At 44.6% G+C, this 26,710-nt stretch overlaps 1 protein-coding gene across 1 annotated transcript in view; it reads right to left on the bottom strand.

Annotated features, from left to right (window-relative positions):
* Positions 1–26,710, bottom strand: part of LOC103501381 (2-methylpropanoate--CoA ligase CCL4-like) — a 209,971-nt gene that overhangs the window by 3,183 nt on the left and 180,078 nt on the right. The gene's annotated exons all lie outside the window — the stretch shown is intronic.

The raw sequence follows: 26,710 nt of genomic DNA, 5'->3' as shown, positions 1-26,710 counted from the left end.
AGAGAATGAAAGATGGTTCCCCTTCTTGAATTTGAGCATATGGCTTTGATTCGAGCGTATCAAATTTCTTTTGAGTCCAATTTGACGAATCCCATTCCCCACCTATGTCCAAAACCATGAAAATTCTTTTCCCGCGTAGTGGGAAATTGGATAGGTAGTCGAATCTTATCCCCGGGATGACTCGTATTTGAGCATGAAAAGAAGATGAAAGAGGTTCAGGTGTAAAAGAGAGTCGGACTGGTTAGCCCGCCCAGCCTGAAAGTCTTCTCAATTCTTGGTACCCCGAGGAGAGGAGCGAAAGCGGCTCGACTGTAAGGAGAGGAGCGAAAGCGGCTCGACTCCCACGGGGCGGTTCAGAGCGAAAGCGGCTCGCCGACGATAGGGGGAGAGGACCGAGACTAAGAAGGAGAGGAGTGCAAGGATGAAAGTTCAAATTCCATAAAGAAAAAGCAGGAACATCAGATCATTTCATTATTTCTTTCTCACGCAATATTCTTTCTCCGCAATATTCTTTGGGCCTCCGTAGCTTAATATGGAAATAATAGCTATTCATACTCCTTCTATAAAGATAGGTTTTTAGTTCCATTAATCAGTCCTTCTTATTGGATCTGGTCTATAAATTCACTGCTCCAAAAAAGGTGACTATTCTCACGCAATATTCTTTGGGCCTCCGGTTCATTCATATGGATCAAAATCAGTCCTGAGGACGGATGAAAGTACAGAAATGGGACATGTACCAGTTAGTTCTCAGCCTTTATTTATGCCCCTCAGCATACCGAAACTAAGAAAAAATAGATAGAAGAACTTCTGCTACAGGAAGAACTACTGGAAGAACCGCGGAGTGGGGAAGAACAAGAGCTACTGCCACAGCCTAAACCTACGTCAATATTCTTTGAACCTCCTTCACTCGACTCGATAAAGGCAATATTCTTTGCTCCTGCTTCTGACACAGGTCTTCTTCTTATGAAACTGGGACCTCTGCTCAATATTCTTTGAACCTCTCTCACTGTAGAGAATAGTAAGAGCCTGTAGATTGGGAAAGGAGCTCGACTTGCTGCCTGTCTTCTCTCTCATTCTCTCCACTTGAAGTTAGCAATTTCTCTGACAAAGAAAGAGTAAATCAACAAGTTTGAGTGGAATCTTTGATACATTCTGAAAATCAAGCCTATCCCTCCTCTACGCGGCATGGAATCAGACTCCTCCTACGCTATATACTCCTTCGGACCTCGTCTGGACCAAGAAGATCCCTGCCTTTCTTTTCTTGCCTCCTATTTGGGAAGATTTTCGGATTTCAGAGTCCTCCGGACAGGTTAATATGGATTTCTGCCTCATCTGGAGTAGCTTAATTAGTGAATAATTGAACCGCTTTCGCTCCTCTCCTTTCAGTCGAGCCGCTTTCGCTCCTCTCCTTTCAGTCGAGCCGCTTTCGCTCTGAACCTTTCAGTCGAGCCGCTTTCGCTCTGAACCTTCGCAAATTCTTTGCTCCTCTCAACTCATATTAGATTTCGCCTCTCCTTCGTAAACAGAGCCTTGATCCTCTCCCTACTTACGGGTGAGGCCGGATACAATTACCTTTTTGAAAGGGAAGATGAAGAGACTGATCCGTATCGACGACCATAAGTAGGAGTCGGCGAGATCTCTTTGGCGGCTTCCCGTGGTGGATTCTTTATGAGGAAGGAAGCAAGGAGTCAAGTTCAGAAATCAGTCTACTCGCTTAGCCGACGCGCATTCACTCTTAATTGGATCGGCAGAGGTTCCATCCATCGGTCAGCTTTTGACCTTGAAATTCGCTTTAGCTTGACCTTGAAATAAGGATCCCCATAAATGGGATCTCAGTCAAAATCAGTCAGTAAATTCAAGAAAGAACTTCCGGCAGACTGAATCTCTTGTGATCTCCACCAGCTCCAGTTCAAATATCTCGAAGGCAGGATAACTGAAAGAGGGGAATTAGGAAGCCCCGCTATCTAATAACTTTCTATATCCTACCTTATTCATTCTTTTCGAAGAATTCTCTCTCTTTTTTATCTCCGAATGAGCAGTCGCCGCGAGAGCTAATATGATAAGATAGAGATCTGAAGTATGAAAGTAGAATAAGTGAAGAAAAGGACCAAGGGAGGGGACACCACTTCCCACTTCCTCAAGTTCATTCCCCTAATACAGTCTCAACTCCTAAGCGCTCCTTTTCTTTTTCAGATTCTGGTGAGTACGGATTTTTCGAATTCCCGATTTTTAGGTGAAATCATTTAAGAGGCAAATAAGCAAGTCAATGAGATGGATCAAAGAAAGACCTATCTATCTTTTTCCCAATGCATGCATCGGTGCCCCTTCCCTACCCGAAGAAGAAGAAGAAGAGCTTCACCCCTATAATCTAAGTTCAGAGTGGTCCCCGCGAAAAGACCAGTAACTTCGGAGTAGGCTAAAGAAGAGATCATTCTCGTATTATCTTTTCTCGGTCTTCATAATAGGGATCGGTGCATGCCCACGGCCAAAGAATAATAAGGCAGGCTGCCCACGGTGGGATCCTTCCTATCATTCGCCATTTCATGCCCATAGAATTCCGATCTTCATTCATTCAATGCCCGGGAACTCTTCCCTAAGTCAAAAGTATAAGAAGGATAAAGAAATCCAAGACCTATTTGGAAAGGAAACTAGCTAGGCGCCTTTCACTAAATGAACTGGGAAAGAGAAATCCAAGGAAAATGATAAGCCAGGCGCATCGATGAAAGCAAAGGAGATGTAGACGGAAGCATACTCCTTAATAAAAAGAGGATATGAATCAAGAATCCTTAATAGAATGCAAATCCGTCTTCTTGCTCTTTCTCTCGTCGAGCTTCGCACCTCCTCGCTCTTCTTCTTTCATCAGTGGTAAGCATTTCTCCTTGCTTTAGTGGTCTGTCTCGGATGCCTCATGAGAGATCGATAGGGAGATCGTCAGGCTTAAGGCCTGTCTTCTTTATTGACTTTGATTGTAATAATTCAAGAAGCCACAGCCACTGATGCTACATCTAAAGCCACTTCTGGAGGTGGCCCTATTCAAACCTCTCCTGCTCTCGCGTAAGGCCCCCCTTTACACCCGACTTCTGCTTAGGCTAGTTCCTAGGTCTCTTCCAATACCGGTCCGTGGTAGTTTCATTCCAGGCTTTCTAAGCGGCAAGGGGGCGGGCCTCCCCTCTGAAGTTCAGTCTCGTGGCTTCCTTTCTCGTGGTGTGATAAGTCGAGCTTCTTCTTTCACTCTGACGGAGATTCTTCTGATGATTGAGGTTACTGTCCAAGTCCGCCTCTTGCTTGCGAGACGGATAATGAAACTGGGACAGCTTCCGAGACAGATACTGGGAAGCCTATGAATACCGCTACGTGGGAGTTTAGACATATTCCCTTTCTACCCGACTAAGCTCTCCAGTCTCCGGCAACCTAGCATGGATGGAACCTGAATTACCGAGCTACCCTAGGAGCCGAGAGGACAGGACGGCGCCTCTCTATTATATTCTGGACTCGTTCGTAAACCTTGCACAAGATCTCCACTCAATTACGCCTAGCCTTAACAGTCTCAAGGATAGCTACGTGGGCTTCCTTTTCTGCGGAAACTGCCAGCCTTTCTCTCGGCCGAGACGACCTCTTACGGGGAATTGCCTTGATGGAGGCCTCTCTCTATCTCTATTGGGAGAGCAGTTCCTTTGCCCTTGATGCCGAAACTGGGGAGGATACAGCAAGATCCGCAACCTCTTCGTCTGATGACTGAACGGGTATAGAACTTCTGCGATCCATGAGATAGACTAAAGTCTTCCCTCCCACGGGGCGGTCGAGCCTATATCTACCCTCTACAACTCTTTCCCTTTCTTATGAATAATAAGAACTCAAATTCTCAATATTCTTTCAACCTCAAAAATACCGTAAGGAGTTGACCTATCTCTTAAGAAAGAAAGATTTGACAATCCTCTTAGGAATCGATCTAGACTAGCTGCCATAAAGAGCTCAATCGGATTAGTTCAAAGGCTCGGGAAAAGCACAGAAAGAAGAAAGACAAGTCCTTCTATTCTACGCGGTAATCTAGTTCTTTTCATATTCCTTTACAGACAGATAGAACTCCACATAGAATCAGTCTAATCACCGGGAAAATCTATTTAGTTAGTTTACGTAGAACTTGACTGGTAAAAGGATGTTTCCGACTAAGCCCCCCACCGACTGATTAATACGACTTTCAGAGAAGAAGAAAGGGAAGAAGGGGTGCCTGCTCACGACAAAAGTGAGAATGAGTCCCGAGTTTCTTAGAATGGACTGGTTCAGGATCGGCTATCATAGTCAAGATTAGAATCATGCTCTCCCGGAATCTGTCCATAGGTTGAGGGTAGAATATCCGTCTATCCTGAATGAGAAGGAGAGGTTAGAGACCGTCTTTAGTTGTCCGAGAAGAATCAGGCTCAGTTGCGGAATCGGGCTATCACTTAACCGAGTTGTAGAAGGGAGAGAGAGAGTTCTAGACCTACAGGAGGACCAATAAGTCTTCATAGACACCAATAGAGGGAGTCCTCGGTAACCTTGGCTCGCAGGGGATTACTAAGCTGCTGTCCCGAGATAAAGAAGAAAGAAGGGGGAATCTGGAGCAGTTGCTAGGGAAGAAGTGCAAGAGGGAGTCCTCGGTCGGAGAAAGATGGATGATTGGAGATATGGCCTGATTCTCATAGTGATTGCTTTATCTTACCTTGCTAATAAGTCCTACCTCTATTTAGACTCGAACTCACTCATGGGAGTGGGGAATCCTTCAGGCTTTGTGAGTGATTTTCATTCATCCTTCTCTTGCCTTGGGGATAGAGATAGCAGCCAAAATCTCCAGCAACCAAGCAATTAGAAGAAGAAAACGAAGGTCTCAAAGCGCCTCAATGAACAAAGGCTCGTCGAGCGGGAAGGATTTCCTTATCGGGCATTCGCCTTAGCAAAAAGAAAGAGTAGGGGTGTGGTGGTAGGCTCATGATTTGAAGGTCCTAGGCCATGCCTTCAATAGAATGCAGGGAAAAGAGGGCGCTTTCCTGGATCCTATATCTCAGACCGAATACAAACTACAATGAACCGGACTTTGCCTTTTCATTCCTCATATCCAACTTACCACAAGCACCTCATACAACTAGTGGGCTGTTCTTGAATCAAAGACTCGGGCTTCATAGCGAATGAGAAAGGAAAGCGAAGAATCCACCTTTAGTCAATCTTCCCTCTCGACCTAAATTCAAGCGCATAGGAAGGCCGAGTAGGCATGGGTCAAGCCCAGGGACAAGGAGACCCACGTAGGGGTTAGGAAGGAGTCCAAGATGAAATCAAAGGCGCTCGACTAAAAGGAGTCCAAGATTCAAGCCGGGATGAAAAGATAGAGAGTTCACCCTTGAGGCTAGTCTCATACTAAGGCTGGATTCATGAGAAGAGACGGAGTGTAGTGGGGATTGAAAATCTTATTATCAAAATCTCCGCTTCATCTTTGAAATAGTATTTAAAAGGGCTCGAATCCCTTTCTGAGTCAAGTCAATCAATCTTTATGAAGATGAAAGATCCGTTGATCAATCGGCCTATGACCCAAGCCATATTTATCTGAATTGCTCCGCAGAGAAATTCCCCTACGTGGGATTGAAGAAGAAGGCGCGAGATCAAGATAGGTTTCGGCGCGAAGCTCAGCTTTTTACCGCGTAGTGGGACGGACGAGAGGATGCTCGTCGGATCGATCGGAGCTCGACCTGGTCTTTGGTGGTCGAGGTAAAGGAGGAAGAGGGGGAGTTCGACCAGCAGCGCCAGTCGCGGTTGACCCGAGAGAGACTGAGCAAAAGGAGTGAAGTAAGGGATTCCATTCTACCGCTACGTGGGTAAGCACACCCGCTTTCGATGCGAGTCCGCTTTTGTCCTGAATGAAGGGAGGAATGAAACTACCACGGACCGGTTCAGAGGTCGAAGTGGGTTGAGTCCGTATCAGTCCTTGTGCCCTCTTTGAAGCAGAGGTCCTTCGATCTCGGGATTGGAGTTCATTCCCCATTATCTCGTATATGAAGAATATCATATTCCCACGGAGAAATGCTGGCATTGAGGGAGAAGTAGCTTAATTACAAAAGGAAGGGTGCGCGTGCGGAGGCAAAGAAAGCCATCAACTGAGAATTCCCGGTCTAGTGGACTCATTTCCCTTGATTCCGACTTCCGAGACACCTCTTGATCCGAGTACTTCCCGCCGACCCCTTTCTTCTTATATACTCAAAATAGTGGAAAGGGATCTACCGAACCTTCCCCCTCCTTGATCATACTCATTCCAATTCTTCTTATGCCGACCTATGAGATCAGGCTTGAGTTCGGCTAGCCCTCTTTTTAGATATTATCTTCAGTGAGAGGGAAAAGAAGGGCAAAGAGGTGTGGGGTTGCTCGGGCCTCTATCTATTCTCTCATTGGGTAAGCATTTTCTCGAAAAAGACTGTGAAGGTCTTGGAAAGAAAGAAGGAATCCAGATAGGAATCATTACTCAAAGAAGAAGTCACGGAGAGAAGGGAGAGTCAGGATCGGTCTTGAACCAGATCGGCGGGATAGCATCTTGAGTCCTTGAGTGCTTGGCTCCCTATCACATGATAAGAAGAATTCGACCATAGTCTAATTGAGCTGGGAGGGCCATTGAATAATAGAATAGATAGGAAGACTGTAAAGGCAGCGAGATCTTTTTTTCCCGTGTAGTGGGGCCGCATTCAATTTGGAGAGGGGATGACTTTGTCCACTAAGGGAGAGAAGTACTATGAAAAATCTTAGTCTTTGGTAAGGCCACTTAGAGGTTCAAATCCTCCACTCTGATTCCATTCCGTCTGCTTGGAACATCCTATTGGCGGAATGAAAAAGAATGAAAGCATATTCACCCGTACTCTCCCGCCGATCGAGGGTCTCTATCATCTCGAACTAATCAAGTCTTTTCCTCTTCTTTCATTTTCCTTTCATCCAATTTACTTAAGGTAGAATCATAGGCAAATAAGAGTATGAAAGAGAAGAGCTTGAGCACTTTAATATCTGAATATCCAGAGAAAGGTGAGCAAGGTGGAATTCATCAATATTAGGATTCTATAATAAGATCAGATAGAGATCTATGAAAATTCGTCTATTAGATTATTTCATTCGCAGAGAAGAAGATAGAGATCTATTCAAGATAAGAAAAGAGCTTTATTTCAGACTATCTTTACATATGGATCCCTACCTCATTCCATTTAGGATTAGGAATAGGTGTAATCGGAGATTTGACATATCTGGGACCCCTCCGTAGGAGTCTTCTGGCTGATTATTGCAGAGAAGGAAGAAAATCCTGAGATTATATACAAGATTTTGAGCCGTGCAGACTTTCATGGCTTCTTATCCGAATTAGGCTCAGTCATCCAGGTGCAGAAAGCCTAGCGAAGGAATCAAAAGAAAGAAGACTCAGACTCCTTTATGCAATTCAAATCGGTCGCTCCAGGAAATGAGATTCCGACCAAGAAGAACCGAGGTAGAGTCTCGGTCCTCACCTGCCTTTTTTTTATAAGAATAGGGGCTACTAGCTTGGCACCTGGAGATATAGGCGTAGCCCAGGGCAGTCTCGACGAGATCAGAATTCCATTTCTGAGTATACTTTCTTTGGGTTAGGCGCTGGCGGAAGGAAGTGAAGCGGAGGCTGGAAGTAGTTCAAGTTTCAGAAGTAGATGGAGACCTCTGAACCCACTCCACGGTAATTTGGAAGGAAGTCGAGCGTCAGCGAGAGTTGTAGAAGTTGAGATCAGAAGCTCGCCAGGTGCGAGAAGGATATCTTTGATCAAGGTAATTCATTCGAGAAAAGTAATAGGCCTATAACCGCGGCTGTCCAAAAGTAGGGTTCAAGTTTCCACTAAAAGGGAATTGGAATCGAAGATAGGCTCGTGAATATGGTTTTTCGCAAATTCTTTGCTCCTAGCTACGGCTCAAAGGATTTGAGGCTGGGGAATCGGGAATATCGGGAAAGAGAATACGAAAGGCTAGGTGATTTCCGCTATCATCTTCTTACAGAAGAAGGGGGAATCGAGCCTGAGAATGAATGACTCTTCCGACTTTCTTCCCCTAGGAAAATTCTTGTCTGATCGTCCGATTCCTTTTTAGAGTTTGCATCCAGCACTCGGGAAAACCTGACTTCAAGATTTCATTCTCTCTTTCTGTCTGACTCGAGGAAGAAAAGTCTATATTCTACGTGATAGTACTGTATAGATAGTTCATGGAAAGTCTAACCTTCTTAACCATCGGTTGAGACTCTGCCAGACCCAGGGCTTGCCTCCTTCGGAGATTCCTTGCCGCGTAGAAGGAGAGTCATTTTCGCATTCAAGTCAAAGCCTAGGTAGGAGTCTTCTGTATTTTGGGCTGAAAAACTCTCTTTAGTCGGGTCGCCAGACTGAGTCCGCTCGAGCCGCCGTTTCCGTAGCAGAAGTTCTTCTTTCTTTTCTGAAAAGCTTATATAGTATATTCACTCATATATATATATAATAGATAATGATCTTCTCTATCTCGAAGGAGAAGAAGTAGAAGGATTCCAAGCGTCAAGACTGATTCGGCGGGCGCGCCCGCGCATGACCTATTAGCTTTTTCTTCACTCAAAGATAGGACCTGCTTGGTCGGCCTAGAAGAATTCTCTTTCATAAGAGTTTTCGAGTATTGAAGAGAATGCCTATCACGCTAAGCCGAGTTGACGACGAGCTAGACCAAGAGGGGACAGAGTCGATCTCCCGAGATGGTGAGATCAGGATCTTCATATGCGATCCCCGAAGCGGTCTTTTTTCTTTGCTTCAAATCTGAATTTTTGGATGCCATTATTCAATGACCTCCATATTTTCATGATATGAGGTATTTCAGACGTGGGATGAGACTCATCCCTCTCCTGTAGACGAAGCAAGGTAGGATCCAGATCTCGACTCGACCTTATTTCTCTATTCTCTTTTATAGATAGAATGGTAATAAGAGTAACTCAAAGAATCAGTGAGGTCTATACTTTTTCACCGGTCTTTCTTCTTCCTCCCCACGTAGCGGTAATTCCTTCTTCCAGAGTCAGCTCACCCGGAGAGGTTAGCATATCGAGGCTTTTCAGTTGCAAGCCCACGTAGGGGTAGAGGTGTGAACCAGGACGTTCACTGAAATCGGCAGCTCGGAGGATGAGGCGATGGTCTTTCTCAGCCTATCTTAAGAAAATGCAAAGGAAGTCAAGACGGATGATCCCTTTTCAGGGAAAGCCTTTTCCTTTTGTGAGAGGCTCGACTGAAAGGAGAGGAGCGAAGGTACTCTACGTTTGAAATATAGGAGAGGAGCGAAGGTACTCGACTGAGGTTAGGAAGGAGAGGAGTTGAGAAGAAAATTGAATAAGGACTTATCCTTAAAAGGCTCAAAGGCTCAAAGAATGATCAAATTCTTTTCGAATTCCTTCCTTATCAATGAGAGGGAGGACAGGTTCATATTCCATTTCATGACTCATCTGGAGTAGCTTAATTAGTCTCATTGAATAAAGTCAAAGAATTTGAGAAAGAATATTGACGACTGTTAAGGAGTGTAAGAAAGGCGAGAGGCTCAAGGTCCGGTAGCAGTGGAGGTGGGAGTTTCCCTTGCTTTTCTTGTTCCGGTTGAATAAGCAGCAGTTGCTTTCCGTCTTCTCAAATTCTTTGATCCTTATCTTTTTATAAGGCAAAGGAAATCCTCTCACCATTTTTCTTGAACCGCCCTAAAAGATAGGGGGGAGTGAAAGTAGGCTATTTGCCTTGGGCAAGGAGATCGTGAAAGAGCATACCGAGATCGAAGAAAAGCATCTTTAGATGAAAAAGGGATGCACTCTGGTCTCACCTTTCTCCTCAGCAAGTTCAGGAAGAGCCAGTTGACTGAATTTCTTTATCTGTCCTGCTGACTCAGCAAGAAGGAGAGGTGGGGTTGCTCCGACCTAACTCAGTCTTCTTCTTTTCGTGAGAGATGGAGATTAGAATCAATTCTATGAGTGAACTATATTATTAATAATATGCAAGAAGCAACTGCCTCAAGTTCTGGGCCTGCCTAGAAACTTCCCACGAGAAAGTCGCTTGAGTTCCGATTTCTTTCTTCTTCTCATAGTGATCGATTGGTCGAGCGGTTGACTTTCTTCCTGTCCGCCTCAATGAACAAGGAGTCTCGCTCAATTACGAACCCCTTTCATTCTCTCTTTCGACAGGGGCGATGTAGATAGAGCAGCTGGGGAAGAAGTCGATGCTCTTGTTCCGGTTCTTACGGAATTGGCTGCTATTAAGGCCTCAAAACTCCCAGAAAGATCAAGCCTATGTCTCAGTTTCAGCTCTTGAAGCAGAGGCTTCTTCGATCGATCGGGAATGAGAGAGATCTGTATGCATTGGCCTAACGAAAGGCGTATTTATGGATTTCTTGACTCCCAACTAGAAAGTTCACTCTTCTCTTATTTGACGTTCAAACCGCGTAGGAGGAGTAGTCTTCTGGAATATGAATATTAGGATAGGCTTTCCTCATTGATAAGGTAAAAAGATGGAACTCAAACTTTCCTGACTGAACTTTCTTTCTTCCAAGGCATCCTTATCTTGGGCTTCAACAGAGTTTCCAAATGACCAAATCCTGATGCAAAAGAAATCCAGAGGTAAAGGGTCAAAGAATTTGAGTTGCATTGGTCAAGAAAAGAAAAAAAGCCCTTTCTTGCGGGGCAAAGCCGTACCGCGTAGTGGGTACCATCGACAGTACTGCAGCCAAGGCACTGCTTAACCCAATTTCGCAAGAGAGAGCTCTTTGAATAGAAAGAAAATGTGTGATTTCAGGTAAGCAAGAGAGATCTTTTCGAATTGAGCGATCCGCACCCCACCAAAGTATGAAAGAAAGTGAACTCCACGTACCCTTCCTTACTAGTACCACCTACCAAATTCATAGGAAGAGAGGGAGGTATGCCAAGCTCAGATAAGAGAGTTCGCTGACTTTCTCACCCAGCGCCCCAAGTCATCGACTCTCATTCTCAACCCTGTCAAAGTCAAAACCCTTTTGGGCGTGGAACAGCCTCAAAAACCCAAGACAAAAATCAGACTTCTTGGCATCTCACTTTGAACCCTGTCCTCTCGAGACCAAGGTGGCATGCGACTATTTCCTTTTTGACCATACTGAGCCCACATCTCAGTTGGAACCTGCGAACACTCCTCAAAAGCATTCTACCTCGGCTGGACCATACCCTATTACCGACTATCCAACGATATTCAATCATTATTTCAAATCACCATTGCCTTCCCAATAGATAGCTAGTCTGAAAATCAAGAGGAAGACTGAAAAGAGTAAGGAATCGGAACTCGCTAGGTCTGTCCCCTAATCCCTCTCTGAACCTTTCGGGAATGGAGAAAGAAGGGTGAGATGAAAGCGTGCACGAAGCGAAGCGGTCGAGTTCTCTTTTCAAGCCTTCCTTGGGATTGGATCAAGGTACTGCGTCTAATAGAATGAAATAGGAATTCCTTCCGCCTGAAATGAGAAATTCATGGATAGGGCTGGACATTAATCGCATGAATTAGGAAAGGTTGGTTCCGTCCATGGAGTCAGTCAGTGGACAAGGAAGAGCCATGAATGACCTCTGAAACCTCCCGCGTAATGCTAGCAAGTAGTAGATTCAGCTAGAGCCCAGTCTATTGGATAGCAGATTCGAGCTATTTCATACATTGAAATACGCAAATTCATTCCAGATCTCCGCAATGAAACTACCACGTACCGGTTAAGAAAGGGCAATCCATGTTCAGAGTAAGCGCATCGCCTTCCATTGCTAAGCCCATGGAGTCTAAATGGTAAGGTACGCCCTATCCTCTAATTTCAGAAAAAAAGTCAGCTTTGCGCGAGAGTAGTCTTTCTTTCTCCTTTCGAGCCAGTTGGAGTTGAAATGGGGTAGGGCTCCAGTTGCAGTGGCAGTTGAAATGGAAGTTTCCGTCCTTCTACAAGGGAGTTCCCAAGGGCTATGGATCGGGCAGGCTAGGCTCGATGGTTCTAGGGCAGCAAGTGAGTTTTCAATCTTTGAAGCTCTTCCCGCCTCAATGAACAAAGGTAGTCTCTCAAAAAAAGGCCAGCTCGCTCGTATTCAAGCAGTGCTTGTCTCCTAGGCTTTCTCCCAAGAACATCGATCAGTCTCATTGATAAGGACATATGAACTTTTCTTTGAGCCCGTAGTTAGGATCAAAGAGGTCTGGAGGACGGGTTAATATGGATTTCTTTCCTTGCACTCCTAATCCTAATAAGGAATAAGGAAGTCCTTATGAAATGAGCTTTGAAGCGCTCCTGATTTTGTAAAGTCGAGTTATTTCATTGAATAATAATCGTCGGGCTCTGAACCTTCTTAGTCTCGGTCCTCTCCCCCTATCGTCGGCGAGCCGCTTTCGCTCCTTCGCACCTCTTAAGTCGCAAAGAATTCGAAATCTTCTTTGACCCTCTCCGAACATTGAACCGAGTCCTTCGCCTTGGATCTGGCTCGTCACCTGGACCCCTTATAATTACCATATGAAACTACTTCGGACCGGTGAAAATGGAATAAATCAGTCCAAGAAAGGAAAGCCGTCAGTCAAATCCTCGGATTTCCACTGAAAGACCTTGATTTTGGATTGAGAATAATATATTCTAAGTCTATCAGTGAAATGGAATCTTTGAATGCAAAAAGCCAAGGCATCCTTATCTTGGTAGGCGGACAACGGGAGCAGTTCTTAACTGGGCACCCATACCCTTTCTGGTCGAAGGCCCCTACCCACGGAGCGGTGGAGTTCATTCCTAGTTACGAAAGGAAAGATCTCCTACGAGTAGAACCCTTAGTCCAAAATGGCTGACTTTACGTGAAAAGAAAGATTCCACCTGCAGGGAAAGAGACTAAAAAGACGGGTCGAAGGAGAGGACACAAAGGTGAGAGTGAGAGGAGTGAGGCTCGAGCTAAACTCAAAAGCGAGAGGAAAACCAGCATATTCAGAACTGCCCCTGGTATCCTATCTTATGTCTGATGTGGGTATTGAATCATCAAAGGTGGCTACTCAGATCGAGAACGAGAAGAAAGGGCACATAAAGAGGATAGGAATGATCTTCGGAGGCCTCAGACATCCACGACCAATATAACCTCTTCTTTCTGCATTTGATTTACAAGAAGGAAGAAGACTCAGAGGGTTTCAAGCCTCTATTTGCAAGGGTTGTGTTCTCAACCAGGGGGGGAATAGCCTCTCATGATCTCTTTCATTCTCTCTTTGAATTGGACGTGAATGAGAAGATTTTTGCTTTCAGTCTGAGTAGTTGAACGAGTAGGATAGCTAGACCTCCAGGTCCCACGTAGCGGTAAATGCAGAGTGATGTTATGGGAACAACTCCCCACCAAGAGAAAGAGGATCAAGGAAGGCGCTCTACCGGGCACAGCTCAAGGCCCATTCCGGCTGGGAACCTAGGCGAACCTTCCTATCCATTCAGTGGAATCAAAAAGTCCAATAGAGGCATCCGTCTCGGAATCAAAAGATAAGATATAGGAAGAGGTTAAAGAAGAAGAAGACATTCAAGTCTAATATATATATATGGAAGATACTCGTCCTCCGTAGCTTAATTAGGAGTTCTATAAGAAGTCGCATTAAATTACTCCAGATGAGTGTGGAATCTTTTCTATTAATATGGTAGATTTCTGAGTCCGACGCTCAAAGAATTTGAGAAGGGACTGAAAGTTCGCCTTTTAATAGGCCTAATTCATTAATATGGATTTCTGAATTTGAAGGGCTCCTTCGTCGAATAAATAAGGAATTCGCCCTTCTTCATTGACTCCTTATCAGTCGACTTTCAAAGAACCTCTATTTATCATTTGGAGTCGTCCGGAGGTTATGAAATAGCTCGACTGTAAGGAGAGGGGAGAAGCGAAACGACTGTGAAGGAGTGCATTATTCAATAGCTCGACTCAAAATAGAGGAGAGGGGAGAAGCGAAACGACTGTGAAGGAGTGCATTATTCAATAGCTCGACTCAAAATAGAGGAGAGGGTCAAAGAATTTTGAGGCGAAACGACTTCATTATTGAAGGAGCCCTTTATTTGAAGCTCTCCAAATAATAAGGTTCGAAGAAACTCGACTGTAAGGAGAGGAGAGGGTCAAAGATGAATAAAGAAGGCGAAACGACTGTGAAGGAGCCCTTTATTTTCAGAAATAGCTCGACTCAAAATAGAGGAGAGGGTCAAAGAATTTGAGGCGAAACGACTGTGAAGGAGTGGTATTATGAAATAGCTCTCAAAATAATCAATGAACAAAGAGAAGCGACTGGAAAGGAGTGCAACTCAGAAATCTCTGAATTCATGTCTTAAGCAATGAATCAATGAAGAAGGCGATCAGACTGATCCTTTCTCGTTTTTCTTGCTAAATCTGACTTTTTCGAATCTTTCTATATAACGATAATTGAGTGAAAAATCAGGCATTTGACTTTCTTTCTCCTCTCTTTCTCCGGACCACAAAGTAGAACTCTCATCAAAGTCTGTGAATTTCTTTTCTAGGCTTGATTCTTTCATTGCGTTTTCCCGTCTTTTTTCTTGCAAAATGGTCCTTTTTCTCATCTTGATATTTAACGAAAATAGAGAAAAAATTCAAGATTTTGAATGAAAAGTTGCTGCCAGCCATACCCAAAACCTAGCAAATTGTGAATTTTCGCTAAGAAAAAGAAGAAATTTCATATGTCAAAATCAGTCCAAGGCTCAAAGAATGATCGAAAGAATGATCTTTGCGAGTGGAAGAGGTTCGCTTAATATGGAATCTTGAGTCAAAAGGACGGGCATCTCTCTTTGTATTTGTCTAAAAGGAGTCAATGAACAAGGAATTGAATAAAGAAAGCGAAAGGACTGAATGAGAATATTTTCAGGAGCCCTTGATTTTCAGAAATAGCTCTCCAAATAGTAAGGAGAGGGGAGAAGCGAAAGGACTGTGAAGGAGCCCTTAGATTAATAGAACCATTAATAGACGGAAAGGATAGCTGCTAATGCCAGGAAGTCAAAAGCCCAGCCCAGCGCCTTGATTGAAAATGCCCCAAATCATTTTCCTGTTCAGAGCTTCGCACTTTATTGAATTTCTTCCTTTCTTTTTGATAGAAAGATTTGAAGAACCCTCAAATCGTATCATGCAATTGATCCCGGTTATTAGCATGAACCTTGAGGTCAGAAGCTATTTACGCTATATTCGGCTTGAATTACACAAGGCTTGGGAGAGATAGCTGCCTGCAACTGGGACTGAGGATGAGGATAGAGCAAGAACTTCTTAGACTAAAGCTTCAGAACAAGACGGCTACTTCTGAAAGAGCTGCAGCTAACTACTGCCACTGACTGAAATTCTTCAACGGAAAACTGATAACTGCACCTCCTCTCCAAACCACTCAAACATCCTATCACAAGAAAATAGAACAATAAAACAATAATCAAACTAGATAAAAGTACTCGTTTTTTTTTTGGAGTTTGGAGTTTTGATTGGTTGGTTGGTTCTTTTGTTTTCTTCCTCTGATGAGATCGGCCGATCTCGTGACTCATACTAATTATTCAAGGGAGAGAGAAAATACGGGGAAAGCATCCGAAAAGGAGGACTCAAAAGGAAATCAAGCCTAGCGAAGCGAAGCGACTGTAAACCTACGGCAAGGTTATGAAATAGCGAGACCTAAATTCAGATAGAGGCTCGACTGATAAGGAGAGGAGTTGAGCTTTCAATAAAGAAAGTCACAGGCTTTTAGTGGTCTCATTGATAAGGACATATTCATATTCCACTTCGGACCTGTCTCATTGATAAGGACATATTCATCTGTGGATCAAATGGAAAGCCTATCCGTAGGACAGGTCAGAGGGTGGGGAAAGAAAAGCTGGTGCTAAGCCTGCCCTCACGCAATGCCGCGCACAAGGAAGGGTGATCAGTGGGAGAAGAATTCCTCGGTGTGGATATGGTCTATCGCCAAAAGAAGAAGTCAAATCAGAAGCAACTGGGCAAGCAAATGCCCTTAAGTGGCCATAGCCTAGCGAAATAGAAAGGCTTTTGACTTTTCCAACTCCGTTCCAGTTCGCCAAGGAGTGTGAGTCTTGAGCGGAGGCATAAAAAGCCGAATCATAAAGACGGAGCACCACCCACTCTTTCAACCTATGAGTCGACCGGCCTAATGTTAATATGGATTTCTTTCGTTGCACTCCTTTGAAGGATAATGACTTTCGCTTTCAAATTCTTTTCACCGGTCCGTGCTAGCTTAATTACGAGTTATTTCATAACCTACGGACGGACCCTGAATTTCATCCATATTAACCTGTCCTTCGGACTCCGGAGGCGCGAAGCGAAGCGACTGTGAAGGTTCAAAGAATTTGAAATTGAATAAAGAGACTCAAAACGAAAGGATCAAAGAATTTGAGAAGGAGAGGCGGAAAGAATTTGCGAGAAGCTCATTTCATAAAGACTGATCTTCTTAAAAGGAGTGGAACTCAGTGAATAAAGGGTGAAAATCAGATTTCAGAATCAGGCTCCGTAGGAGAAGAAAGCTCCAGATGAGGCTGAATGAATATGAGTTCCTTCCTTCCTTCCTTCATTCCACTATCAAAATCTGAGAGCTTTCCTCATTGATAAGGCGCAAAGATGGAACTAGACGATCATTGAATAAAGAGTCCCATTGATAAGGAAGGAATTTCATGAGTCCTCCGCACGGGTCCTCCAGACCTCTTTGATCCTAACTACGGGTCCGTAGGAGTTGAAAAAGAATGATCGAAGGCGCGAAGCGAAGCGACTGTGAAGGAGCCCTTAAAAGACGGACGGATGAAAGTAGCGGAGCAGTCTTATCTGAATCTGATTCTTCTTCCTTATACCTTTGATTTTGAGACTTTCAGTGGATAGTCCTGGTCCTACGTAGCTTAATATAATAAGCCTATCCTTCATCAACTTCAAGAAGGAATTTCATTTTGATGCCTCTATATTTACGTCAAAGTTTAGAGGCTTTCGCCCAGCAGGGTGTCTCATCCACGGTGAAGCTACTCGGTATCGCCTTTTTAGTGTGGAATTTCATGAGTCCTCCGGACGGGCACGCACCTTGGTCTTCTTTACAAAGGTCCTTTCGTATTGAGCATCGAGCCTGCACTCCTGCTTATTAGCAAAATGGGAATTGACATTGGAATTTGAGCTTCGTTTTGAAAGGACAAAGAAAAGTCGCATAAGATCAGCTGGATAATCTTTAGGAAAGAATCGGACTAGCCTACCGCTACGTGGGACTTCCTTACTCTCCTCCTCCCTGAAAATCCGCTCTTTATTCAATGATCTTTGAGCCTCCGCTCCATTCTGTGGAGCTTCGGGTTAGCTAAGAGTTGCCGGAGGCTTGAAGTCGGATACTTTACTTCAAGGTTAAACAAATCTTCAAGATCTGCAAATTTAGCGTTAGCGTTCTGAGCTAGCCAAGAAGTTTCTCTATAATATAGAGGAAAAATGATGCAATCTAAGGACACTAAGAACCTACCTTCGAGTCACCGCGTAGTGGGAAGGTTCATTCTTATCACTCTGTCCCAATCGGGAAGAGACAAAAGAAAGGGAATTCTTCCCCGTCGTCCGAACCCTTGTTTATCCACTAATATTTGAGAAGGGAGGCAGTAGGCCTCTGATGTACACAAATTGAATAAGAAAAGCACCAGGACGGAGAGTGAGATCATCATATTGCTCTCCTTAATGAGAATGCTTCCAGACATAATGCGAGAACCCGAATAAGAGAAGCCTTCCATGAATGGGACGGCAGACAATGCTGTCTCACCTTGAATAAGGGTTGGAGCACCCTTTGTGGCTATGTTAGAAAGCAAGACAGGAGCCCCATAGTCTGGGGAAAGTTCTCGCTAAATGAGATATTAAGGGAAGGCGAAGCTTCCAGAAAGCACAGAAGGACGCCGGTCATGAGCACGGCGCTCAAGCAGGAGCGTATGAAGCGGATCTTCAAAAAGATAGATAGTGACGACAATTTCCTACATCTAAGGAAAGATCCGGAGATCGCGGAGCTCCTCTTATCCAAATACAGCACCGTGAGGATGGGAAGACTCACAGCGCATGAAGATGCAGGAGATATCAGCTATGGAGCTAGGAGTAGCCTATCTCTCAGGGAAAGGGCGGCCCCAAGAATAGACCGCAGAGCTCTTGCAAGAAAAGTCAAAAATGCTAGATTGGATAGCCACAAACCTTGTCTTCCAGAGGCCTATAAAGACAAAGCAGCTCTTTGTCTATGGTCCGCCAAGTACACAGAAAACCCTACGGAGCAGCGCGGAGGCTATATTCATGCGAGACTGACCCTACTGGGCAGGAGTGCAGGCTAGATGGAAAGTATGAGAGAACTTTTCTCAAAAAGGCTAATGTACCCATTGATGGGAAAGCGGATTCCAGGAAGCTTCACCAATGAGGACACGCCCTGGTCAAAAGGCGTAATGCCCTTCAACTTCTATTCCAACTTAGAAGACTTGCAGCAAGAGGATCGTGGCAACCTTCTAGGGTTGCATGTGCGGCCGCCTATGGGCAGATCGTGGGAAATCCACGACTTAAATAAAGACTATCAACGGAGAACAAGCTGTAGAAATAACTGTAAACGACCCGTCCTCCGGACTTCTTCATTCCACTGAGTAGGCAAGAGGGTCAAATCCCTCAATAAAAGGGCTTCGGACGCGTAGGAGGCTCAAAGAATTTGAGAAAAGCAAAGGGAAGAAATTGGGATTTGTGAATCTAAGATATTCCGGATATCAGATATGATTCAATGGAAGACGGAATACGAAATCATGAAAGAGGAATCAATGAACAAGGGCCCTTTCCCGCCTCTGAAACTGAAATTTCTTCTTTGAACCTCTAAGATAACTAATCCCAAATAATCAGTTATGCTCAAGGGTGGAGGTCTCTTTCTTTCGGGATCCTCTTCCGTCTCGCCTATATATATCCTCTTCTCTCTCCTTAAAGAGTCGATCTTCAAAGAACCTTTGGTCTTCGTCCGTCTATTAATCGTCGGGCTCTGAACCTTCCTAACCTCAGTCGAGTGGCTTCGCTCCTCTCCTATATTTTTTTCTACGAGTACCTTCGCTCCTCTCCTTATCAGTCGAGTACCTTCGCTCCTCTCCTTCCTAACCTCAGTCGAGTGGCTTCGCTCCTCTCCTATATTTTTTTCTACGAGTACCTTCGCTCCTCTCCTATATTTTTTTCTACGAGTACCTTCGCTCCTCTCCTTCCTAACCTCAGTCGAGTACCTTCGCTCCTATATCTGAAACTACGAGTACCTTCGCACCTTTCAGATTTGATATGGATTTCTGACTTAACTTAAATAAGGGTCCGTCCGAAGGTTATGAAATAAGGAGACTCAAAACCGTGGGAAAGTAGGGATGTTCCAACTTCCATTCTTCCCTCATAGCCTGATTTTTCACCTCTCATTGGATGAAAACTGAGTATTTGAAGATGAAAAGCCGGTTCTATTCGGATGGATCGGCGATCTGGCCTAGGTAAAGGCAGAAGTTTCAGGTCTTCTTTAGTTTGAATTCCAGTGGGAGGAGGTTGAAGAAAGAGTAGCTCGTACTCGGCTCGGGTATGGAGCTATCTCTAAAGGCTTAAACGGATGAAGGTCCAGATAAGACCTCCCACTAACAAGGGTTTTGACTCTTTCCCAACCTTTCTGACTAGATTTGACTGTAGGAAAGGGATTCCACCTTCTTTCTTCCCTCTCCCTCAATGAACCGCTACGTGGGATTTTTCTCATTCAAAAAGGTCAAAGGAGGTATCAAAAGAAAAGTAGGCCCAGCAGCCCCCCCTGGAAAGGAGGACTTTCATATCTAGATCTCTCTTGTTTAAGCTGTAGCTGCAGCAGTGGTCAGTACCTTCTTTCTCTAGATCTTTCGGTGAGACCGAGCCGAGTTGGTTTATAGGGTAGAACGACCGAGAGAGGATAGGATTATCCTTTCATTCTTCTCATAACGAGGGCAAGAGATCCAAGAGCCTCAACTACAAGGTCTTCTCCTCTAGCACACAGCCGTGTATTCTGACTGCATGAACTGACGAACTCATTTAGCAGGGTCGGAGCCTAGCCTAGGCTTTCTTCTTTCTGAGAGTCTTATAGGACCTCCAGCGCAAAGAAGAAAGATATTGTAGATTGGGAGTGAGTCCGTCATTGCAAGAACTGTTCTCATCTCGGAACTCTGATAATCATATTCGGAGGTTTAGGATACATAAGAAGATAATAGGGACCATTTCAGCAGGACTCGGATTTCGATTCTGTTAAGCCGATGCGATGTAGTCACGACGAGACCGACGGGAATCAATCGAAGCGGGGAAGAAAGCCAAAGGAATCGTCCTCAGCAGTTCCGGTCGCAGTTGTGGCTGTATGAGCAGTCTTCAGTGGCCCTGAGTAAAGAAAGAGGCCTAAGCATATTAGATAAAGACTAGAAAGCTCTTCTGAGCTTGATAAAGGCACTTTCTGACTTTCTAAGATCAACCACTATTTATCGCAGATTTCAGTCAGAAAAAAGAACTTGATAAACCACTTTCATATTCTTATATCTTCTTCTTTCTTGAGCAGAGCTTGAGAAAGCACTTATATATTCTAAGATCAACCACTATTTATCGCACTTGTGCTTCGTTCATTAATAATGCACTTTCTTTCATTATCTCATTCTTTTCATTGCTTCTACCCCGTGAGATCTTTCCGGCAGCAAGTCTCGGAGGATTTACCGGTCACGGGCAACCGTAGAACCAACGAGCATCCCGCAGGCGAGGAAGCAAACAAGCGAATAGAAAAGTTCAGTCAGGAAAGAAGAGCTAATTTCTTTTGAGAAGTATACGTCAGCCTACCCGAGCGAAAGCGGAGTCTCCAGAGAGAAAGAAAGCGGGCGCCTCCAAAGCAGTATCCAAGTTCTAATAAAAGAAAGAAGAAGAAAGAATCCAACTAGAGAACTGAAGCTTCCCAAGACCACTGACGGTAAGGTGCGCTGGGCACGAATCCAGTAGCCAGTTTCCCTAGCAGGCGGGTCACACGTACGTTAAGCCGGTCTCCTCATTCACGCAATTCCCCCGTCCATCGATCAATCACGCGAGTACGCATCCAGTCAGCACATAGCTCACGAAAAAAGCGTGAATCCTGGTCAATCAAAATGTCTATGAATTTCTCCCTATTCATTCGGTCAAAGTCTCCACGGGCCCCTATACGGAGAGGTGCACCATCTTTCTAGGAATCGGCAAAGACCTTCTTGTACATGTCCTCGAAGGCGCAGCATTCATGGCAATCAGAACGTCCCCTCATTTCTTCTTTTTTCTCTTTCAAGAGGATAAGCGCTATCCATTGAGTAAAGGGAGGGTTTGCTACATCGGGCGGTTGGTGGCCTCTTCCTCTGAGAGAGTTGCGGGTCTTTGCCGCTGCATGAGTGGTAGCTCACGCTCAAAACTCCTCGGACACGAGTCCTAGTCCTTGCGCAGCGGTCCCTTTCCCGGCTTCGCTTGCGCGATTTGCACTTATGATTGGCTTTCATCCATCCTCGACCCTAATTCAATTGAGTATGAAGGGGCCAGTCAGTCAAGCGGTTCGGGTTCTCGGTAGGTTCCCCTTCGCCTGCCCCCTCATAGTCCATTAGTGGGTAGGGTGGTAAATCGGCGCCCGCCTCCTCCTCAGACGTGTCCTCGACAACTTGGCGGTTCTTCGGTCTCCTGGGAGCGGAAGTGCTTGGTCGCTGGGGTTTCCTTTTCCTCTCCCTCAACGGTCTCGATTTCATTCCGATACCTTGTAAACAAAGAGAGAATGAAAGAGCTCCGAAGGACTTCTCCTTTTTAGTCTGATTCCAAAAAGTAGGCTCCGTAGGAAACTGAAGTAAAGAAGCGGAGCGGACCTTTGATTTAGTGGATCAAATCAGTGGAATGAACAAGTCCCATCAAAAGTGAATATGTCCTTATCAATGAGAGGCTCAAAGAATGATCGAAGGGACTGAAAGAAAGCCTTTTCTCATATCATCTGGAACTTGATTTTAGGAGCAAAGAATTTGCGAAAAACCACTAAAAGACTAGGACTTCGGACGGTTCGAATGAAGGCGCGAAGCGAAGAAAGCCCTCACTGAAGAAAGTTCAGTCTGAAAAGCGAATCAAAAAGAAGATCAGTCCTAGGAAAAGCCTATCCTCTTCTTTCACCTTCGATAGGCTTTCTCTTTCCTCTTATTCCTTTAAGTAGGTTCCCCACGGAGCGGCTTTAGAAGGCTCCTATTAAGTTAAGTCGCTTCTCAAATTCTTCTCAACTCCTCTCCTTCCTAACCTCAGTCGAGTGGCTTCGCTCCTCTCCTATATTGAAAACTACGAGTACCTTCGCTCCTCTCCTTCCTAACCTCAGTCGAGCCGCTTTCGCTCTGAACCTTAGAATTTTCAGTGGAGTTCTTTCTCAAAATCAGGATCAGTCTTTCTCTCCTTTCAGTCGAGTTCTTCCGTCCGGACTAGCTTAATTCATTCTCAATTCATTAACTCGAAAAGAGAAAGAAATTGAACTATTTTGATGCCTCTTTCTTTCTCGGTAGTTCTAGCTTTTTCTATCTTTCTTCTTCTTTTCTTGATCAATCTCTGAATGAATGTCTTAAGCAAATGATCTGAGATCAACTCATCCTTTCTTTCATTGCGTTTTCCCGTCTTTTTTCTTGCAAAATGGTCCTTTTTCGAATCTTGATATTTAACGATAATAGAGAAAAAATTCAAGATTTTGAATGAAAAGTTGCTACAAAGTGGTTTGCTCTCCTTATCAGTCGAGCCCTAGCTTTTTGTTCATTTTCGCTAAGAAAAAGATAAGAAGAGAATCTTTAAGGTTCATATGGATTTCAGTTTTTTAGTGGAATTCCGAAGAATATGGATAGTCCTTCGGACTCCTCTATCGTCCTTCTTTCTTCTTCTCAGGCTTAGTGGAATAAGAAAGTCGTCCTCCGTAGCTTAATTAGGCCCCGTCCTTGCCAAACTCAGTCATACAAGATCTCCTCACTTTGAGCGGGTTCTTGCTATGTACACCAAGCCCCCCGGCAATGACGAGACATTATCATTCTGGCTTGGTAGAGTGAGCTTTCGCTCTTCCTTATCTGAGCGGTTGAATTATCTCCTTCCTGAAATCAGTCAATAAAAAACAAAGGTAGCTCTCATTATTTGCTTTCCAACAGAAAGAGTCAGGGACTTCCTTGAGTGGTCTTTGCTCAGGAACTGGATGAAGGATTGGCTTCGGTACGTCCATTGGTACTGGAATGTCGCGAATGAACGAACCTATCTTTTTTGAGATTTTCAGCATCAGTCTATGAGAAAGAATGGAGGATCAGACGCGAATCGAGTGAGCTCATTCGCTTTGGTCTTCTCTGGAAGATCTATGATTTGGTAGCAGAGAAGGCTCAAAGAATTTGAGTGGAGCCCGCCATGTCTGAAAGAAGACCTCCCTGGATTTCGGGGATGGTTACTAGAAGGAGTCGGAGGCATTGATTTCTTAGTCGAGCCTGATGGTTTCACCGGCTTTGAAAGGGATCATCATCAGACTTTAGGCGCACCTGGGGGAAGGACTACCTCATACGAAAGGGTCAATTAAGAAAGCGAATTCACTGATAAAGAGACGAAAGTCAGAACCATTAATATAAACTAAAGACGGAAAGATCACGGAATACCTTTTGAGAGATACCCTCAGACTGAGTGAGTCCTAAAGCCGAAAGCCGAAGGCTGAAGCAAGGATAGCAGTCAAATTCTCATGAAAAGGAGAGAGAGCTAATAAGAAAAGAAAGAAAGTCAGGAAGGGAAAGCGGCCTAAGCCAAAGGTACGAAGGAGCAAGCGGAGGCCCCCGTTCGAGACAGACACCATGTCAGGGTGGAATGGGGCGGCGCTGTAGGAACCGGTCGGATTCGAACCGACGAATAGAAGTTTTGCAGACTTATGCCTTAGCCACTTGGCTACGGTTCCCTATCAATTCCATGTCTTTCTCCACTCCTTTGCTGAACAGGGTGAGACCTGGAATCAGAGATGCCGGAATGCTTTGGGAGGAAGGGCACAACATAGGTGGAGATGGATTTGAATCAAAACTCTCTAAAACGTCTTATATCTCAGAGTTCTCCCTACCTGGGCGAGAGTATAAAGAAGCATTTAGGGATTTCTTCATGATCCTAGAAAGTGGATCAAGCCTCTGAAACCGGACTCTTTCTTCCCTCTCTCTTCCATCCATATCCCGCAGAAGACTGGAATTCCTTTCCAATTCCGTAGAAAAAGGAATGGGGACAGCGGGCTCGACTGAAAGGAGAGAAGAAAGAAAGCAAAAACCAACCGCGGAGTGGGGGATCCAATCGCTAACGTCTAAGTCGAGTGGCTGCGCACCAACAAAGAAGGTGATATTCATTCCTTCTCATGCGAACTGAGCACAACCGAGACAGATGCCTCTTTATGCAAGATTGTTCCCTGGACACTCGCCTTCCTCCCAGTGGGCTTAGGGGATTATGATGATTTCATCCTATGGGGATGCTTTCTTCTATTTATCATAGAGTGAGTTCATTAACGAGATGAAAGAAAACAAAAGGAGTGGGAACCTTCCCTAGATTCCTACTCTCGCAAGCTTCTTATACTACACATCCGAGATTCATTTCTTTTTCATTCCGAAAGAGATGAAAGAACTGCTACAATCGGCTTGGGCTGAGGCCTTATGCCTTTCTATCTGGTTGGGAAAGAGCAAGGGAAAGGGAAACTTCCCTTCCAGCCTCTACTGATCCTGGCGCGGAAAGATCTGGGTCTTTGAGGCTAGCTTCGATCCCCCTTTATCTCCTGAGAAGTCGTATACCGATCTGGGAGTTCTTCCCTCCTTGTCAGGGGACCCGTCTAGCTACCGATCCTATTCATTCAACTTACAGTCTGAGATCTCATCTTTTATCCTTCGTTATAGAAGTTCATGAGTTAATGATAGTTGGGATCTTCGTTCTTTATAATGCATTTCTCTTTCATTCTGTCTTTTTCAACAAAGAAAGCCAGTCCCAAGGCGGCTTCTTTCTTTATCTTTGAGTATCAGGCGATTTCTGACACTAAACTCTCGTATATTGAATGACCTATTGATTTGGTACCAGCTCCTCTCTCTCTTCCTCCCTTTCCTGTAAGCAATGGAGATCGGTCAAAGGTAAAAAGACACTGCTACAATAAGCAAAATCTCTTTATTGGAAGAAAATGACCGGAAAACCAAGAAGCTAAATTCAGCCAAGGCATTAGTCCTCTTTCCATCTCTCCCCGCTTGGCTATCACAGCATGAACCCCCTCTTTCCCACTCCAATTCAAAGCTTTAAGCACGAGTTCTGGTTCGCCAATCGCTATGTCCGGCTTCAGATTCAAGCCAATTCCCCTGAACCAATGAACCAACCATTAAAGCAGGCCCTTGATTACAGCATTCGCTACTTAGCCTATAGTCAGTCAAGAATGAAGAGAGATGGGAACCGATCCTAGCTTGCCCGAGAGGGCAAAGTCAAGGCATAAGGACCGCTATCCAAGTGGGATGGTTAGTAATCTGAGATATTATGTCCTTTGGTCTCGACTGAGAACCTCTTCCCAAGTCTCAGACAAGGCTGAAAAGAGTGGTAAAGGAAGATAGCCATCTATTTGTCCTCTTCATAAAGTACCGAAGAAAGAGGAATAGGGGCAATCAAAGGAATAAGACGAGACTGGTCCGGAGGACTCATTCATTGAAATAGCGAGACCTGTCCGGAGGATAGGCTTTCCATTCATTCCACTAATATTTGACGAAGGACCTCTTTGATCCACTAAGTCAAAGATGGAAGTCAAAGAATTGGACGGAGGACGGGAAGAGTCCCACGGTTTTTCAGTGACTTACTAAACTCTGATCTACTACGCGGTTAGATCTCTTTCGCAAATTCTTTGCGCCTTGCTTCTCTCTTAGATGTGAGATATCTCAACCCCCACCGGGAGAGGGGAATGAACTAGCATCAGTGGTTTTGGCTCTTTCCTTATTGTCTTGTTAAATAGACTTAGCCGATCGCCTTGCCTTGTTCAGGGACAATTAGAAAGATCGATTGGTAAGCTTTCAATCAAAGGCTGGACTCAGGCCTTTCTTCTTTCTTTGGTGTAAATCAAAGTCAATCACACTTTTCACTCCTTCTCCTGAAATTCAAGAAGACGAGGAATCTCCTGCAGCAACCACGGAAACCTCCACTCTCACTGGAAGAACCGCCTCAATGAACAAGGGGTAATTGACATTTGACCTCTGACGGCTTTCTCTTTCTTCCTTTTCGCAAATTCTTTGACTTTATTCAATGATCTTTGAGCCTTCCTCTTATATCCTTTCTTTCAAACTACTCCTCCTTATCTTTCAAACTACTCCTACGGAGCCTTCCACTTTGAATTTCTTGGACTTGTTTATGGAATTTCATTCTTGCGGCGGAGAAGGCTAGGCTTTCCGATTATTTTGAGGTTTAGTGGCTTTCCTCTTGAGAGATTATGTCTTTCACCTCTTTCTTAAGGAGGGCCTCTTCTTATTTGAATCTGATTCTTCCGTCCGGACCCCACTACCCTCTAATTAAGCTAGGACGGACCGGAGCAGTCTTATCTGAATCTGATTCTTCTTCCTTCTACTCAAATATCCTCTTATTCTACAAAGTCCTTAAGGACGAGGACTTCCATTGACCTTTTATGGAGTCCGGATTGGTCCTACGTAGCTTAATAGACTCCGTCCGGACGGGATAGACTCTTTCTCTACTAGCTTCGGAAATCCACTGAAGAAATGG

Source organism: Cucumis melo, chromosome 9 (genome assembly GCF_025177605.1).
Source record: "Cucumis melo cultivar AY chromosome 9, USDA_Cmelo_AY_1.0, whole genome shotgun sequence".
Classification (NCBI taxonomy): domain Eukaryota; kingdom Viridiplantae; phylum Streptophyta; class Magnoliopsida; order Cucurbitales; family Cucurbitaceae; genus Cucumis; species Cucumis melo.
This window is presented reverse-complemented; position numbering and strand designations above follow the sequence as displayed.